Below are 17,107 nucleotides of genomic sequence, written 5' to 3'. Positions count from 1 at the left end.
ACACTGGTTTATTGTTCGCGACAAGTGACAGAGGACACGATTGGTGCGACAATAGATGCGAAAAAAGGTTTTAATTGCTTTACAAATGTGCGGTCATACACGTGGATGCACCGCATTTATTCAACTGATGTTTTTTCTTAATTTGAGCTCCGTTAATAATTGTAATCGGGAAAAAGCTGCTGAAAATTATTTTCAATAGAGGGCAAGGAATTTGTGACAATTGATAAACATTAGAGAGATTTCGCATTTGGATTTTGACATTTTAGAAATTTTCTCTCAAAAAAATAACAATATAAGTTTCTAACAGACATTTTATTGCTAATGATAACTATTGAAGAAACTCATACTAGTGTTATAAGTGTTAATAAATATTCATTCACTACCTTTTCATTTAATTTCATGGCCAAGAATTGCGTAAATGACTGAATCCTTATTTTCTAGTAATAATTGTAGGTTGACAATTGTGCAAATGAATTGTCAAATATTTTGTCACAGCTCTATTTCCAGTTATTTCCATTTCTGTTTATCTCACTGTAGAGTTTTACGACAGTTTTGCGATTCATGACGACTGCAGGAAGGCAAATAAAATTGTTTTAATGTTCAGTTGAAAATACAACAGCACAGCTGTTTTCGACAATTTCGTGTTATTCACTACTTCTGTCTGTAAAATATAAAATGGTAAATATTTGAACAAGATTTTACTGCTAATGAGAGCCATTGAATAAATATAATTTTAAACTACACTCTTTGTTTGAGTAAACAATATTATTTTGTGGACAACGATGACAGGAGAATAGTTTTAAATTAATTATCGGAGGTTGAAAAATATCTAAATAAATTTTCAAACCTTTTGTCAGCACTTTTCCCAACCGTTATCATTTCTGTTAATATTTTGCAATAGAATTTTACAATGGTCTTTGCGATTTTCGCAATGTACAGCTACAGAAGCAGTCTAGCTATTTTCGATAATGTCTCCTCATTTACCCCTTTGGAATAAAAATTAATTAAACGTTGTTTTGAACAATCTATCGAGAGCTCCCGAAGGCTGTCAACCATTGTACCCTCATTATCTCAGCCTTCTCTATATTACAAAACTGTCGTTCCCTCGAGTGTGAAGTATTGAGTCTATACGACTGGCTTTATGTTGGCACAATGCCGTTTATTATCCTAATCTATTATCATGACTCACCGGAGCGGCTGCTTCCCTGTAGCCCCCGTCATCGAAACTGAGGCCTCGGAAAAGCGTTGCCAACATGGACAGAAATACTCAATAAAAATTACATATCATTGTCATAATTCCGGAATGAGATAGGGATGTAGGAAATTTTATGGAACTGGAGCGGAATGCTTACAGAAGTTCCCGTAATTTTTATCTGAAGCGCCTTTGAAAAAAGTCGGTATTCTTATGTGAATTTTCCGAAACCTCGGTCAACGATAATCGGTGAGGGAAATATAATATTTATTTCTATTGAATTCTGTCATCTCTTTTGCATGCAACCCTTTACTCGCACGTTAAAAATCCGAAGAGAACGCCGCACGTCCATCACTGCCCTGAATACGTTGCTTCAGTGTTTAATACAACTGCAACAATTTTAACCACTGCAATACATCAATTAAACTCATTTTATTTGATAACTAGTCTTCATTCTCTCCCCAGATCACTCCGATATTGAGCCTATATCGCCTTATCCAAGAATGATCATTAGTAGAGTTAATTATATCTCATACCGTACGATTATTCTGACATTCCTTTCGTTTCTATATCCTTCAAAGATATAAACTCCCCTATGTAGAAAGGCGCAAACGTATAAGGTGGGGAAGAGCGCGCGCGTGAATCGCTATAAAACAGAGTATCTCACTTCCCCTCTGTATCACACATGCAATTCAATTCCATCTTCTCTCTCCCTTCCTTTGCCAATGGTTAAAAAAAAAACCACCATATATTCCCCGCCCTCTTCCCACGAGGTAACTCCCGATCGTAAAGATCGACTTTGTCGTTCGAAACTGGTTTACTTCCACCGTACCACACACTCTTTCAACTTCTAAAGTCAACGACACACGATATACAACCGATGTGTGCGTATCTCTTTGCTCTCCCCCTCCCACCCGCCGTGACTCTCCTCTTTTGTGGACATTTTAACTTGACCATTTGTGTATAGACCTCATGCATTTGAATTTCGTGGAAGGCATATAATCGAATAATAAACCTCAATTTCTTCGTTGAGGTTGAAAACGTGCCTCGTTTAGCATACACAAGCCATTGGATAGTCACCAATTGGCATTAAAATTACCAATTAGTTCTCAATGATATCAAAATATGATTACGGAGAGGAAAATCCAATAAAAATCTTCATCTACTCGGTTATCCTTCCGTGGTTTCCAATACTCATCATGCTGATAACACACACCATAATACCTTTTCCTTTTCGAAATAAATGCTTTAACCTAAGATTTTCTCTGATAAATTATTAGATCTTTCATATCACATTCAATTTTTACACTGCCGTGTAATTTTGACCTAAAACTATAAAATTATTTTAGAATGTGAAAATTTTGCATATCTTAATTTGACTTCATAATTGGAGCGTGGACTGGTGGACTGTGTGTTCTGTAATTTTTTATAGAGCGTTGTTGCCCGCGATGAAAAGAAAACTCATCGCCAATATGCCATTGCTTACAGTCTTAATTATCATTTGTAATTAAATGGTGTTTAAATCGTGGATTTAAATACCACCGTCTCTCGGTGATCTCCCGATCCTTGTGCCGCGATACGACACCGGGGATGTGATATGTACTTGTACATCGTATAGTATTTTCCGGCTTCGACCAGTTACACTTCCTCCCCGGTCAATATGGTCTACTCTGTCGATAGCATTGTCGTGTTATTAGTCCCTATTGTCGTTTAGATGATATTCTGGGACACATTGTTGATGTGTTATTCATATGGATTGCGTTACATGCTACTTCTCATTATTGATCAAAATGATCGAATTTTTTGGGTGTCGGGGGACGATAGAACATGAGAAATATTGGGACAGATAGAGGAAGTAATGATGGAGGCGCCTGTAGTACTTTTGGATTGTTATGCAATTGTTAGCAACTTATCATGTCGTGTCAATTTATATCACCACAGTCTATTTAATTAAAATTCAATGCAATTCACTTATTAATTCAACTCAATTTGAAACTGAATATTCATATTTTGGGCAATAATGTACTGAACAAAAAAAAAAAAAATTACTAAATGAAAACAATCTAAAGGAGAATCGAAGAAAAAAAATGATTGGTTGAATTCAAGTTTGACATGAATTGACTATTAATAGCCGGCCTGCGAGTCATGCCGGCATTAATCGGCATGTCGTTACCCGTCCGAGCGTGCGCGTGTACCGCATAGAAACAATATTTCACGTACTTTGCCAATAGCTCAGCGACAATAGTGCGCTCGGCTTTTCTACGCTCGATCAGGGTCGTCGTGTTCTTATTCGAATCGGTAATTCACGATAAATCTATGACGTCCACATTCTGACAGAGGAGTAAAGACACATGGATATACAAATTCTAATCTACGTGGATCGAGTGATCCACGTAAGCCAGTATCTCAGGTTAAATAAATGCCGAAGGGTAATTGAATAATAAACAGAAAAGTTGAGAAAAAAATATATTTCATTGGTTTTGCCGCAATGTAGAGCAGTTGACAGCGATGCTGAGTTAGCTTTTATCTTGGATTTGAAATTCTGGACAGATCTATGGTAGGTTTTAATTTGCGACTGAAATTTCCACTGTCGATGCCCCGGTTTGACGCATGTCTCCTCCATCATTGGGGGGGAAAAAATAGAATTCTCGTTAAATCAGAGGAATGCAAACATATTTCTTCATAAATAACAATTGATAGATTTTCTCAGCTGCCAATCGAATTCGCTGTTACCAGACACTGGTAAACAGATAATGGTTAAGTGTATGGTGGAAGTTACAATAATAGTCAACAGTAGCTCACGACAATCTGGGACTTACCGGGGTTCTAAAGCGTTGTATAACAACGTGAAATGCGCGTTCCACGATCTCACGGAGACAGGCGTACGCCTAATGAATGCCCCCTTGTGCACGAAGAGAAGACAGATACCATTCCGAGCAAATTAATCCGACTGACTAACGAATCAAGTTGATTTGAATATTTCCAGTTCTATTATTTTTTCGTCGACATTCTCCCGGTTCATTTTCATTTGTTCACCTCAGCTGAGCTCATAATTTGAGGATATATTTTTTTCTCTCATGATTTTTTGTCTCATCTTTTCAGTTTGTCCATTCTCTAGGTCTCCTAACGATTTTAATCCTCAGATTATACCCTCCCCGCCGCACTCTCATCTTCAACAAGAGTCACTCCAATACAGCATTGGGCATGCGCGCGCATACATGTGACGGCTATTGCCGAGAGACCCAACAGTGGTCCCAGCGGACAATGGGTCCTGATTGCGGATTAGGGATTAAAAGAGACAAAAGACCAAGGTGAGCTACAGTTTCGTAAATAAATAAGAACACCACCAGGCCACCTCTGTCATTCCTCGACACTACAAAGTATCGGCATTTTTTTTATTTTCCTTACTACCAGTTTTTTTTTCTCCTCCTCCATCCAGTTTGTTAATTTTATTTCACTTCACTTGATTCGCTGGCTTTCTCGCGGGTGGCAAGAGATATTTTAATTGATAACGGGTTTTGTCCGTCGATGAATTATAACTCTCTTACACTGGCAGGACTGCGATCGGGGAAGAGAGAATGGGGTGAATCTCGTGAATATCAGGGGCAAGGGGGATCTGGAAGCGTCGCCGATGGTGGCAAATGCGGACGTTTGTGCGTGCGCTGGTCTGTAGAGCGTGAGATGAGATTTATTGATAAGATGTGTCCAACTTGGGAGATAATCATTGGCCTCCGATTGACGAGCAAACCTTCGCCAAAACCCTCACACCTCCAGAGGCATTTTCACTTTTTATTCAAAGGACTAGCTTGGATTTCAGTATCTATATCAGTTCTAAAAGATATTGCCAGGGGCCATTCTATACTATACTATACTATACTATATTTCTTTATCCCGGAGCCAAGACTTTGTCTTCACCTCCCGAAAACACATGCATATGCATATATCGTCCTCTGATTTCAAGTCTCCAGCTCGAGGCACCACTTTGGCTCTCACTCTTCTATCCACATTTCGGTGACTTAATCTCTCGAACACGTACAGACGTCCCGGTGCGAATTCGGTGTGGGCGATGCGTACGAATATACACGCCACACCTCGCACATATTTGGACAGTGATGCCGGGGCATAATATTCACACCAATGGACGGATGTTGGTTGAGTGCGAGAGAGTAGATTTGCGAAGGACCTACACGTGTCATTGAATTCAGTACCTATTTCATTATTATTTATTGCTGCTTGGTGTAATGATTGAACAGTCGTTTTCCAAGTGTCGCGTGTCGGTTAACTTTCAATTTGTGCACTTTATGAAGTGCAAAAATACCCTCAATCATCCCCCTCATCCTCGGTGCACGCAATCACAAGGGCGGGATAAAAGTGCTTATAAGAGTTTTCAGATATTGTTGTATTTGGTTGAGAAAACCATTAATTATGACGTTAGATTAATGAGTAGATTTTTTTTTACTTATCGATAACATTGTAGCGCATGTAGAAATAGGAATATTCCCAAATTGTTGTAGTAAATCCATTGAAAATCATTCTCCTTTCAATGTATGTCAATGTCAATGTAAATTCCCTTGATTGGTGTTTGCAAATACTCGTCGAGAGTGTAACTCCCATAAACTCGAGTAAAATTTCCAAAGACTGGAGATGCTCTCCCACGCAACGGTGGGTGGTAAAAATAACAATAATTCGCTCGAAGGGAGTTGTACATTTGAATGAATCAAACATTATAGATCAACCAATAAGTGACGTGCGACGAGTTATCGATAGCCTTGAGGTGTCCGTCGGTGATTTAAAAGACGAGCTTGCGACGTGTCGCCGGTATGCCGATTGCAGGTTTGGCCTGTTGTCGAACTAGTTTTTGCCCCCTCGAGGTAAAACGTGCTCCTGTACTTCTGGCCAATCCCAGCGGCCCCTCGATTCCCCTCGTGCAACTGCGGTGTCCTCCGCGATCGCCACCATGCTGTCCCTCACTCCTTACTCTTTCACTCGGAGAATCAAGTGAAAGAATTCAGCGGGATTTTGCATTGTTACAATCACCCATACAATTGTTACAAATTTTTATCAAATGTCCATTACTTTCGGTTGCAAGCAATCCAAGCCCAAATATTACTCTAAAATGGTAGTTATCGACAAATAGTCATTTGCCATTTGTCATTAAAGGTTCTAGTACTTTCCCTCTCTTTCTGCGGCGTTTATCTAGTTATATCTTTCAGATTTTTATCCTCATTTTGTTGTAAGTCTGAAAAAACTCCTACCTCGAGGCGCAGAGATCTTCGCGTGTGCCTGTACTCGCGCCGCTTATTAGGATCGTGCCCGCTAAACTACAAACGCGCCTCGACGCTGGATTCCGCCATAGGAGTATATACTTAACAACGTCACTTTGTTACCGTTCACACCAGTGGAGTTCCGCGAAAGCTATCTACGTGTTCATTTCGAGAATTTTTTTATCTTTCAAGACGTATATTATTTGAAATTCAATAAATCCAGAAGTTTCAAGTACTCCGGTAACTATACAAAGCAATAATCGAGGATCATGATAGATAAAAACGTATACTTGTCGAACCGAATACGACTTGAAAATTTTACACAAATATCTGAGAGGTCCATTTCCTTTTAAAACTCCGCATCCTTCTTTTCATTGAATATTTTACAATTGAATAAAAAAAATGCTCCAAAGCTGAATAGTTAGGGGTGGGTCGAGAAACCAGTTTGCTATCAGGTGAATCAACGGGTCACGAGCTGCCCCTAAATATTTGGCCCGCCCACGAGATTAGCCCCAGTCCGTTAACCGTAAATAGAGGAAAATCACGATGGATTAACAAAAATCTCGAGATAAATTTACAGTAATAGAATTTGGCAGGCAGTAAAAAATAGAAAAGTCACTCTACCGTCTCTCTCTGATTTCGATGTATCAGCATGATTCCTCAGTCTTATGAAAATGTAATTCCCCGAATGGTCACAAAATCAAAATAAATGGCTATTTATCCAGTGGCATTTCCCTTTCCAAGCTCCAGTGAAAATGATACGACTGTGAGAGCCCCGGCTGTTAGCTGTAAATTACTTTGTACGGGCGTTAGTTCTCCTCCCGTTGAGGAGGAGCCAGTGGATACGTATACGGTTACCGTGGGAGTCGATTTATACTCTGCGCGCGCTCCTCTGTGTACACACGCTGTCCTGAATTCAATGAAGTAATAAAATTTTTGTCATGTCTCACAAAAATACTGAGGAAAGAGTCGAAGCATTCAATTCAATAATTTCCACTCATTAATTCTGGATTATCGCATTCCCCACGTGTATTAAAACCCCATCGAACCATAATGACTCATTAATTAATCATAATGTATGTTAATTTTTTCATATCCATTAGATCTAATGGAATTTCGTAATTAATCTCCAACGTTTAATTAATCAAATGATATTACCTGCTAAAGTCACTCTTACTTCCGCATTGGTTCGATCTGGAGAACCAACTGTTATTAATTCAGAAATTTATTTTGATTACAATAATTATCAGCGCATTGTTCCTTCCACTAAGAATGAATTTCCATTGGATTGGATTTTTTTTTCGACACTTGATTGTCTAATGCATGATGAATACGGCTACAATTAAGTATAATCTTGGACGACGCCTTCCTTCATTAATTTTAACGTTCACTGTCGGCCCACCATGGCCAGATGTTCGACAAGCCTCTATGAAACACGTTCTCAAAACCTTCAAGGCCTCACTCTCATCCTCTCCAAGGTAGAAAATATTTCCAAGATTCGATTGTGGATGTACAGTATTATAAAACCTATGACAGGTAATGAACCTGGTTTTGGGATGTATATTGGGGTCGGCAATTGGTCCCTCTACTCTCTCCATTGGTGCAATTAATTGGCTGAGGGCTTGTCAACGTGGGAGTCCTCTAAAACCCTCTAAAACCGAGTTCAAATTCTATACCTGAAGAGAAAAACTCAAATTTCCTAAGAATATTCGATTTTTTAAGTTATCGGGATATTCATTTGGGCGTAATTAATCGAGGACCGGACGATCCTCTCCAGCTGTTCCATCTATTGTTCCATAGACAGGTAAAATTTTTGGGTACAACACTGGAAAAAACCAAGGAATTATTTCGTTAATACAAGCATTATAAAATTCCTGGACAATGGGGATGAATTTTTTTGTTCGATGGGAAAATGCCCAGCTATAAATTTTTCCACAAACAATAAGAGGTAAATATCGAGTGTATGGAAAATAATTTCTCGGTATTTACCGGTTTTCATTGGAAATTACAAAAGCAAACATAAAAGAAATCATGAAAACATTGTGAGTGCACGTTTAGAAGGAATTATTTTCCATAAATGTGAAAGTTTTTTTTTTATTAAATGAATGAGTTCGTTGAATTGAAGAGAAAATGTGGAGAATAATCAGTAATGAGAAGACGGTGTCTATAAAAATATGTTTTAAAAGATTAAATCAATTATAGTGTAGATTTAAAGTGGAAAATTTCAGTTCAATTGTTTCTTTAAAATTATTACCAGACATGAGGAATATTCGGGAGTTTTTAATTAATAAAATATTTTATATAATTCAATATAGAATAATATCATTGAGAGCGTTGAGTGAGTAAGTATTTACAAATAGATGATTTTTACAATGACAGGCGCGCGCACACACATCACTATTGAGATTAATGTGAAGAGCCAACGTTCCGAGGAGCATTCAGAAAAACCAACAATTCCAAAATCCAAGGGAAATAAAGCGAGGATCTATATGAATCCTACAAAGTAGAAATTGCAACAAAGCAGCATCTATTCGTAAACTTCCTGGAAGATTTTGGTGCTTAGAAATATCTCTCTTATTTTAATGGTGAGAGAACTGGTGGTCTGTCAAAGTTGTTCAGTTTTACTTTTGTGAGGCATGGCAGGAGTGATGTGACAATAGGGAAAAATTTACGGTGGTAGTTTCTGAAAGCATGAAAGGAAAAGCTGATAGAAAATTACGAAGGGTCCTGTGCACTCGAAAATGCACAACAATGTGACCAGCTACGGGTTTCATGAGATTTCGCTTGCTTTGAACACTCTTGTCCACACCTGGCCAAAAGCGTTACCTGTGTACTTACGGTAAGGTTCACCTGAAATCTCGTTATTCAGTGGGCACACCTGTACAGCCAAAAATTTTCTATAATAATTATCATACTAGTATCGGAAAAATCTCAATTTACCGGAATTGTGAAAAACAATTCCAGTCCCTGCAATACTGCAATTTTTCGTAAAAACTATTTTAAGAGTTTATTATTAAAATTTAGTTCATGGACGAATCACATTTTTTTATTAATTTCAATTTCTCATTTACCACACCACGGATTGAGACCATATATATTCATTAACTACAACTAAAAATTCTTAGGAATCATTTATGTAATTGAAATTTTATTTCGAATGACAAATTCTTTTTGAAATCACATTCATTAAGGAAGTTGGAAGTTTTTGATTAAAAATAGTTTGCCCTCAAAAGCTATTTCTCTCATGGATAAATCACTTCTTCATTAATTGAAGTGGGAATAATTAGCAAATCATTAGTGTGCTTTCAATGGTATGCGTCAGAAGAAAGTTTTATTATAGAATAATCCATTAGTCTGAAGAAGTAAATTTGTATTTACCTTCATTAGGCCATTCAGTGTTTTGATCTGAAATAAATTTTCAATCCATTCAAACGTTAAGTGAAGTTTTTAATTTTATCAAAACAATGTTTAAAAAAGGTTTACTTACCTCAACTTTTTCCTAGAATCTTGTTTAATGGACAAACCACTTCCACAACTTGAACGTTTTATCATCCCATAAAGTAACGATTAGAATCAAAGACTCATTAATTGATGTGAATACAATCAATAATTATTTTAATAATTGATTTTTTATCAGTCACAAGAGAGCATTAACACGACACAATCCATTAGGACGAGAATCTAGGTCAGGATTAACATTCATTAAGTCATCAAAAGTTTCTCAATGGAAATTAAATTTCTAATCAATTCACTGACTCAAAGAAATTTCGAATTCAATGGACCCGATATTTGGAGAATGTCTAAAACATTTATCCACATCCACCCACGTATTAGATCCTCCAAAGATACTCAGAAGATTTGAAATTCCCTCCTCGTGGTGTGTGGGCGCAAAGTGTCTTGGTATTATTATATTGCACTCTAACGATCACACATTCATACACATGCATCGCTCAACGATAAACATGTCTACCGGTTTAAGAATCAAGAATTACCGGAGTTTCATCATTTACTAGCAGTATCACCGTTAAATAAAATTCCTTTTCTGATTTTATTCTCACATGCCAGTGTCATCGTTGTAATCCCAGATAATTAATTACTCCAATGTATCAAATTGATAGTAAATCTTGGTTGCGCGGGTGGTGTTAAGATAGATTAAAAACAGGGAGAAATTTGTTGAAATATTGTTTTAGCTGGTGTAGGTGTGAAAAACACGGTGGGTAGATGCTCAGGGCGATAGTAGATTTGAGAAAGGGACCCTTTTGAGATTACCTTGTCCCCGGAAATTCCATTCATTCCAGACGTCCACATCGCCGTCAACTAATTTCAACTTCCTGGGAACCTAATTTCTCGTATCAACGAGGATTGATCAAAATACGAGGGAATAATATTCATTTCTAACATGTATAAAAACAAAAATTTTCGAGTTTACATATTCATTAGGTGATAGTCGTGCTCACTGACATATTGACTCAATTAAATTTATTTTCCATGGAATAATTTTGAAGATTATGTGATGATAACTTGTCCTTAAGTAATTTTAATTGTTCACTGTATTTAAAGGAATCGTGATTAACCCTTTTCATCAATGACAACCTAAACAACGTGTGCATAATAAATTTTTTGATTCTTCTTCTCCATACCAATGAAATGATTATATGCCGTCAAGGATATGTGTAGGCAATTAATCATTTAACGTGTGAGTCATTGGATCGTTTACCGTCGGCTAAGAATCCAACCGCATTTCATATTGCCAGGAGTCGCCAAGAGATAGCCGTCAGTCTTCCATCGATACACATTTCATATCCAATCATCCTATTCTATATTCTCCCCAATGGTCTGATTCTCCTACTCCCATCATCGTCATCATCATCCTTATACTCTTCCACTTGGTTCCCACCATCACCTAATAATAATACCTCGGTACTGAAATTATTCCCCTCTCCAGGGTTCACCCCACTCTCCCCACTGGCTAAGACCCGGGGAAATAGTCGGTCGTATACGAGAGCCAGAGGATCCGCACGTACGTTCACCGTCGCCTTTACTATACGAGCGTGTCGGATAATGGTAATATGAATAATTGAACATACTCAAGTCTCCCGTATACACATCTATGAGTTTCCGTTGTTTTTCCTCGCTTCTCCTCCCTTTATTCTATTGCACGAAATTGGTTAAACCAAGCTGCAGACATACAAACATATACTTCATTTCTTATGTCCACGAATTTGTACGTCCGTGGAATTATTATGAGTATGTTATTCTGGGAAAATCCATTTTTTAAATTCTCCAATGAATTATTAACTTTACTCAATTGATATTTAGTTAATTGACTTGAAAAAATTTCATTTTACTAAAGTCTCATGTTGGAAATTCCTAACATAAATGAACGAACCGATAACAGAGGAAAATAAAAATCGCGGGAAGGTAATTCTTAAAATGGCAAATTGATTAATGACGAGTTAGTTATTGGAGACCTCTGATTGATGTCGAGGCGTGGCTGTTCGCTTGGAGAAGTTTTTCATACCGCTCCCGACAGAGGTCACGTATCAACGATTTTGCGATGGTTGCTTCACACACGCTTATAATACTGTAGTTCATCAGTGGCCTGTATTAAATCCATGCCGACTAATACAGTTGTGAAAAAATCATGGCTCTGTGCACACATGAGCTTTTATCCAAGAGACCAGACGAAGGACGAATGGCAATTAGTAATAATTCTGTCAGACAATGTGCCCGCATATATGATCCGTAAGAGGGGAGCTTGAAGAAGACGATACAATGAGAGATTCATGTCGGACATTTAATGGATATATGGTGGATGGAGAGGGAGGGAAGGGAGCTCAGCTCGGAGCGTGGATTGTAGTCCCTTGTATGACATTAAGATTGACAAAAGAACTGAGACGAAGCCAAACGACTGAAAAATCGTTATATCTAAGAGGTATTAAACATCGTCGCCATTAGGATTTTTATATATGAGCACTTCTCTAGTCATTGTTGTAGTTTTTCGTTTTATTATTTTAAATATTCTCTCTCTCTCCCTTGCTATTGTCTAATCTCAAAAATTATTTAATAATTTTCAATACATCTTCCCCTATCACGCACATCTCTACTGTTTATCACATTAAATATATTCAGTATTCATCTGCCTCGATCGATGCCATATTCTCCCGCGTCATCGTTAATGAATTATCGTCCAAAGTCCGTAACCCAGCGGGAAGCAATCGGGCATATCTTTTATTTCATTCTTCTCTTATTATCCCGTTGAATTAAACGAGGCGATTTCAACGATCAAATTAACAACCGTCGATCGTAACAACTGCAAAAGAAGAGAAGCCCAACGACGAGAGGCGGCGAAGAGGAGAGGAAGAGAATGAAATACTGAGGGGAATGATGGCTATGAACTGAGAAGAATGAATCTTGATGTGGAACGTTGACTTGTTTGGCCCTCGTTACTCGGTCAAGGCGTATATGCTCTTGTCATTGGATTGGTGTGGTATCTTGCTGACGTACATTCTCCAATTATACCGGCGTTATATCTCGACTTCCGTTGTTATTTCCTCCGAGTCAATTCGAGGCTAGGCATCAGCGCAATTGTGGGGTTGGTTATTACGGCGATACTGCTTGGTTTGAGGGGTGGGGAGAAACACTATTGTTGAACAGTACAATTCATCCCCTGGGCTAGTGTCATTGGCATTAGATCAGCAAACATCCTTCATAGAGACAGAGAGAGAGAAAAAGAGAAAAAATAAATGATAGAGTAAAAGCGAAATGCTAATGAGAAAAAAATCATCAATTTGCATAATGAAGTCATCGTCGCTGACTAATGGCAATCAGAGAGGTGTACCCGGCGGATAATATCGGGTCAACATTGTCATCATTGACTGTCATGAATACGTAACAACTGTTGACGGGAATCAAGACGTTTTAACCCATCGCAGAAGGTGCTTTTATGATCTTAAACACTGTAAGAGAAATCCCAATGCAAAAGGTGAAATCTAACAATTCTCGCGACCTCACTCAACTCCAGCCTCACCAGCGAACAATTAATTGATCATAAATGGTATACAAAGTGGTGAATGTACCACAAATCATTTTCATTTGAATTTCATATATAAATAATTCCCCTTGCCCGCAATTACAATCGATTGTTGCTAGATCGGTGGAATTACCAACTGTGGGAGAAGCAACCGGGATTACTTGATATATCGTGCTACGTGGCGATGTATAAACACTCTCAGTGTGCACATAAAGTGGCATAGAGAGAAGGTGGGGAATAGTGCGGCGCAAGTTTAAAGGGTTGAAAGAGAGGCCAAGCGGTGCGTGCTGCCATTAAACCAACGGAGTGTTTACCAAGCAACGGGCTAATGAGACACATACAGTGTATACCCGAGTGTCGAGTGCACGAGCAAACCTACTCGATCGGGCATGATGGTTATCGGGTGTTGTGTGTGTGTGTGGTTGTGAGAAGAGTAGAGTTAGGGCCTTTATATGCCAATGGAGAAAATGTAAAGGTGTCGTTGAGAGGCTTTTTACGGAGAAATTTAGAGCGTGTTACCGCTGGGGCTCATTCATTACTAGGAGTATTTAAATAGCCATGCGTGTAACGATTTGACAATTTGCCATTTTATTCCGGAAACGTGGTGCATGAAAATTTTAATTTCCTCCTGACAATATTGCTTAGTGGGTACAATTTATACAAAGGGAATAATGATATTTGCAATATGCACCTATTTTATTATTACAAATTTCAAAAGCAGACAATTTAATTTACAAAATATCAACTTAATATTAAACTTTCCAACTCGATGTATGAAAATGTTCTCATGCCCAACTTCCGTAGATTCCAATTACCAATGGTGGGACAACTTTCCAGCGATAATTCCTTGGTTTTTAACCTGGTTTATACACAGTACTGACTTTAATATCCAGCGGTGGCCCTCAGTACGGTGTGTAGAGCCCACCGGTAGTGCCGCCATGTCTAATTATGTCGCATTGATTTTGTCATTAGCAACCCTCAGTCCGAACGACCAACCGCAGTTGAATGCTGGTGGTTCGAATTGTAGTGAGCATAAAAAAAAATGTACATTTATTCCCGTACAATTGCAGGAGGAAAAGAGCCCAGGGGGCAACACAGTCCATCCTCTTCTCTCTGTTCCACTCATTAGTTTCTGCATTACAAGTTTATAATAACTACACAAGTCCAAGTCGTTCGCATTCTTCATACCAGGCTTTCTTGCACTTTGTTTTTTTTCCCCTCTCTCTCTCTCTCTCTCTCTCTCTCTCTTCCTTTCCTTCTCTCTCCACTTGAATGAAATAATCTGTTTGGTTTTGCTTCCACTGCAAATGATGACAATTAACCATGTTTTTTCCTTTTTGTTGCGATCAGGCTTTTTCTTCATGCTGTAAAAATTACGGTAGTGGAACAGTTTAGTTTCATTGCGGAGAAAGAAACTACTTAACGATCATAGATGGTTTTTAGGGAAAGATGAAGGGAATTTAAATGGCTGCAATGTTTTAGATGGACGATAGTAGAGAGTGATTTGTTGGTAGTCCCCATAAATGTGTGTGTGTGTGTGTGTGTACACCTCACTGTGTAATTATTAATTAACTATCGGTTAATCTAATATCCAATCGCACTGACATGGCGGTGGACACTGCAACGCCAGCCATAGTTGGTAATGCCTTTACACACTGAAACGTGACAATATAATGGACCCCAATAAAAATAAAATCCAGTGGCCATTAAATGTCGGATATAGAAAGAATAAAAAGACGACTGAAAGGGAGTATAAAGGAGGGATGAAATTCAGAGCGTTTGCATGGAATAAATATCCCAGGCATTGGCATCGTACATTTTTAAACTGTCTTTATCTTCGCGTTTCAAAGCATTTGCTCTATATGTAGGTATTATAGCTGCCGGGAAAGTGCGTGAAGCGGGCTCTTGCTGCGAAAGTAACACGAGTACGTAAGCGCGTAATGAATCACGCCTCGCTCGATACCCCACCTTACATTAAAAAATAAAATACACGTTATACACGTATTAAAGCGTACACATTGGTAACAGTGTAATTCCATTTACCACATAGACTTCACCAGGCATCGTATGGACACTCTAATGACCCCTTCCCAAGCATTGTTCAAGAGCGCTTTATACTCATGAATATTTCAATAGATAAATGTTTAAATCGATACCTTTTGTAAACGCCCACTATTTTTCGATTTTAAAAACAGAATGAATTTGTGTCACATCCAAAACTAATGAGTATTGAATTTTTTTTCAACCAATTAACATCGCTTAGAAAGTTATTATTAAAATATGTAATAGTAACAATAGCATTTGAATGAAAAATTATATGATTTACAGGTTATTGAGTTTTTCATTCAAAATATAAAAACATTATTGTATGAGGTGAAAAAAAAAGTGAAAATATGAAACAAATTGGGAATTTAAATTGGGCATAAGCAAACCCACTATCCACTTAAGAATTACCTCTCCCCTTATGGATATACGCTGAATGTTTGTCGTAAGTTTCAAAGTAATTGTCCAAGTCCACATTTTTATTTGTTCTCTCACTCTACGATGAATGAGGAAAAAGACGCTTTGGATTATTTATCAATGTATATCAGTCAGTATCTTTCATGTCACATTAATCGTTATTTCCGGGAATTCTGACGACATATCCACCAGACCAAGCGAAAAGCGGATCAAGTAATGAATATATACTCTAATCTAGTATTATGAATTCATGAAAATTGTCCGATACTAATGAATAATCCAGAAATGATAATAAATTCACGGAATGATGAAAAAATGACGGTCAATTGGTAATTCGGTGATGGCCTATCGCGTGTTTCGTTATTTGCCGACTGTCGCGCAGGCAGCCTCATCCCCTCATCCTCCCTCTCTACCCCCAGAGAGGTAGATTCTCTCGCAATACGATGGCTCCTGGTAAACTCGGATATGTCAGGTTAGGACACACACTCGAGCTGTGCACGTTCTTTGCGGTAAACCCTGTGCCTCGCACCATGCCTATACTCACTGGTGAATAATGAAAACCCTTTACACACCATTGTATAGTGCATCAAGATAGATCCTTAGCCGCAAATATTTCGTGTCTTTTTCATGTTATTTACAGAGAGGGAAAAAATGTTGCTGGGGATTTTCAATCGATAATTGTGTTACGCTATTTGAGCATTCTCTTGTTAAATAATTAAAGAAAGTATTAATAATTCAACTTAATGATTGGGGCATTGGAAACACACGCCATCTTTTCTGGTTCAATGGAAAAACAATCATGACACACGAACTTGTTATTTTTCTAGGAAATGCGAATGGTAATTGATTTCGATAAACATTTCTCTTGAAGGAAAATGAAGAAAATTCAAGTACAAATGCCTGTCCTCAGATGTTAAATAAATGTCAATGGCCTTAGACCTTTCTAAATAAACTTATTCGTAGAGGAGATAATTCTCTGTTACGCTCGCCTTCATTGTTCTAGGGTACAATTAGAGTATCATAATCACCAATAATTTGGAAAAAAAATTTCGGTGATTTAGCCAGCAATAGAGACCGATGTTAAGTCTAATAATTCAGCAAGAGAGCCGCAAGAAAATCTCCTGGGGGCCGTTTCTCGGCGTGCGTGCGTGTTACGGA

The 17,107-nt window shown here is 38.1% G+C and overlaps 1 protein-coding gene across 10 annotated transcripts in view; it reads left to right on the top strand.

Annotated features, from left to right (window-relative positions):
* Positions 1-17,107, top strand: part of LOC135164638 (zinc finger homeobox protein 4) — a 188,883-nt gene that overhangs the window by 95,890 nt on the left and 75,886 nt on the right. Inside the window, exon 2 of one of the 10 annotated variants that reach the window (XM_064125174.1) lies at positions 4,336-4,503. The exons of the other annotated variants lie outside the window; for them this stretch is intronic. The gene's annotated coding sequence lies outside the window, so the exon portion shown is untranslated. The remainder of the gene's footprint in view (positions 1-4,335; positions 4,504-17,107) is intronic. 10 annotated transcript variants of the gene reach the window in all.

Source organism: Diachasmimorpha longicaudata, chromosome 7, assembly GCF_034640455.1.
Source record: "Diachasmimorpha longicaudata isolate KC_UGA_2023 chromosome 7, iyDiaLong2, whole genome shotgun sequence".
NCBI lineage: Eukaryota > Metazoa > Arthropoda > Insecta > Hymenoptera > Braconidae > Diachasmimorpha > Diachasmimorpha longicaudata.
This window is presented reverse-complemented; position numbering and strand designations above follow the sequence as displayed.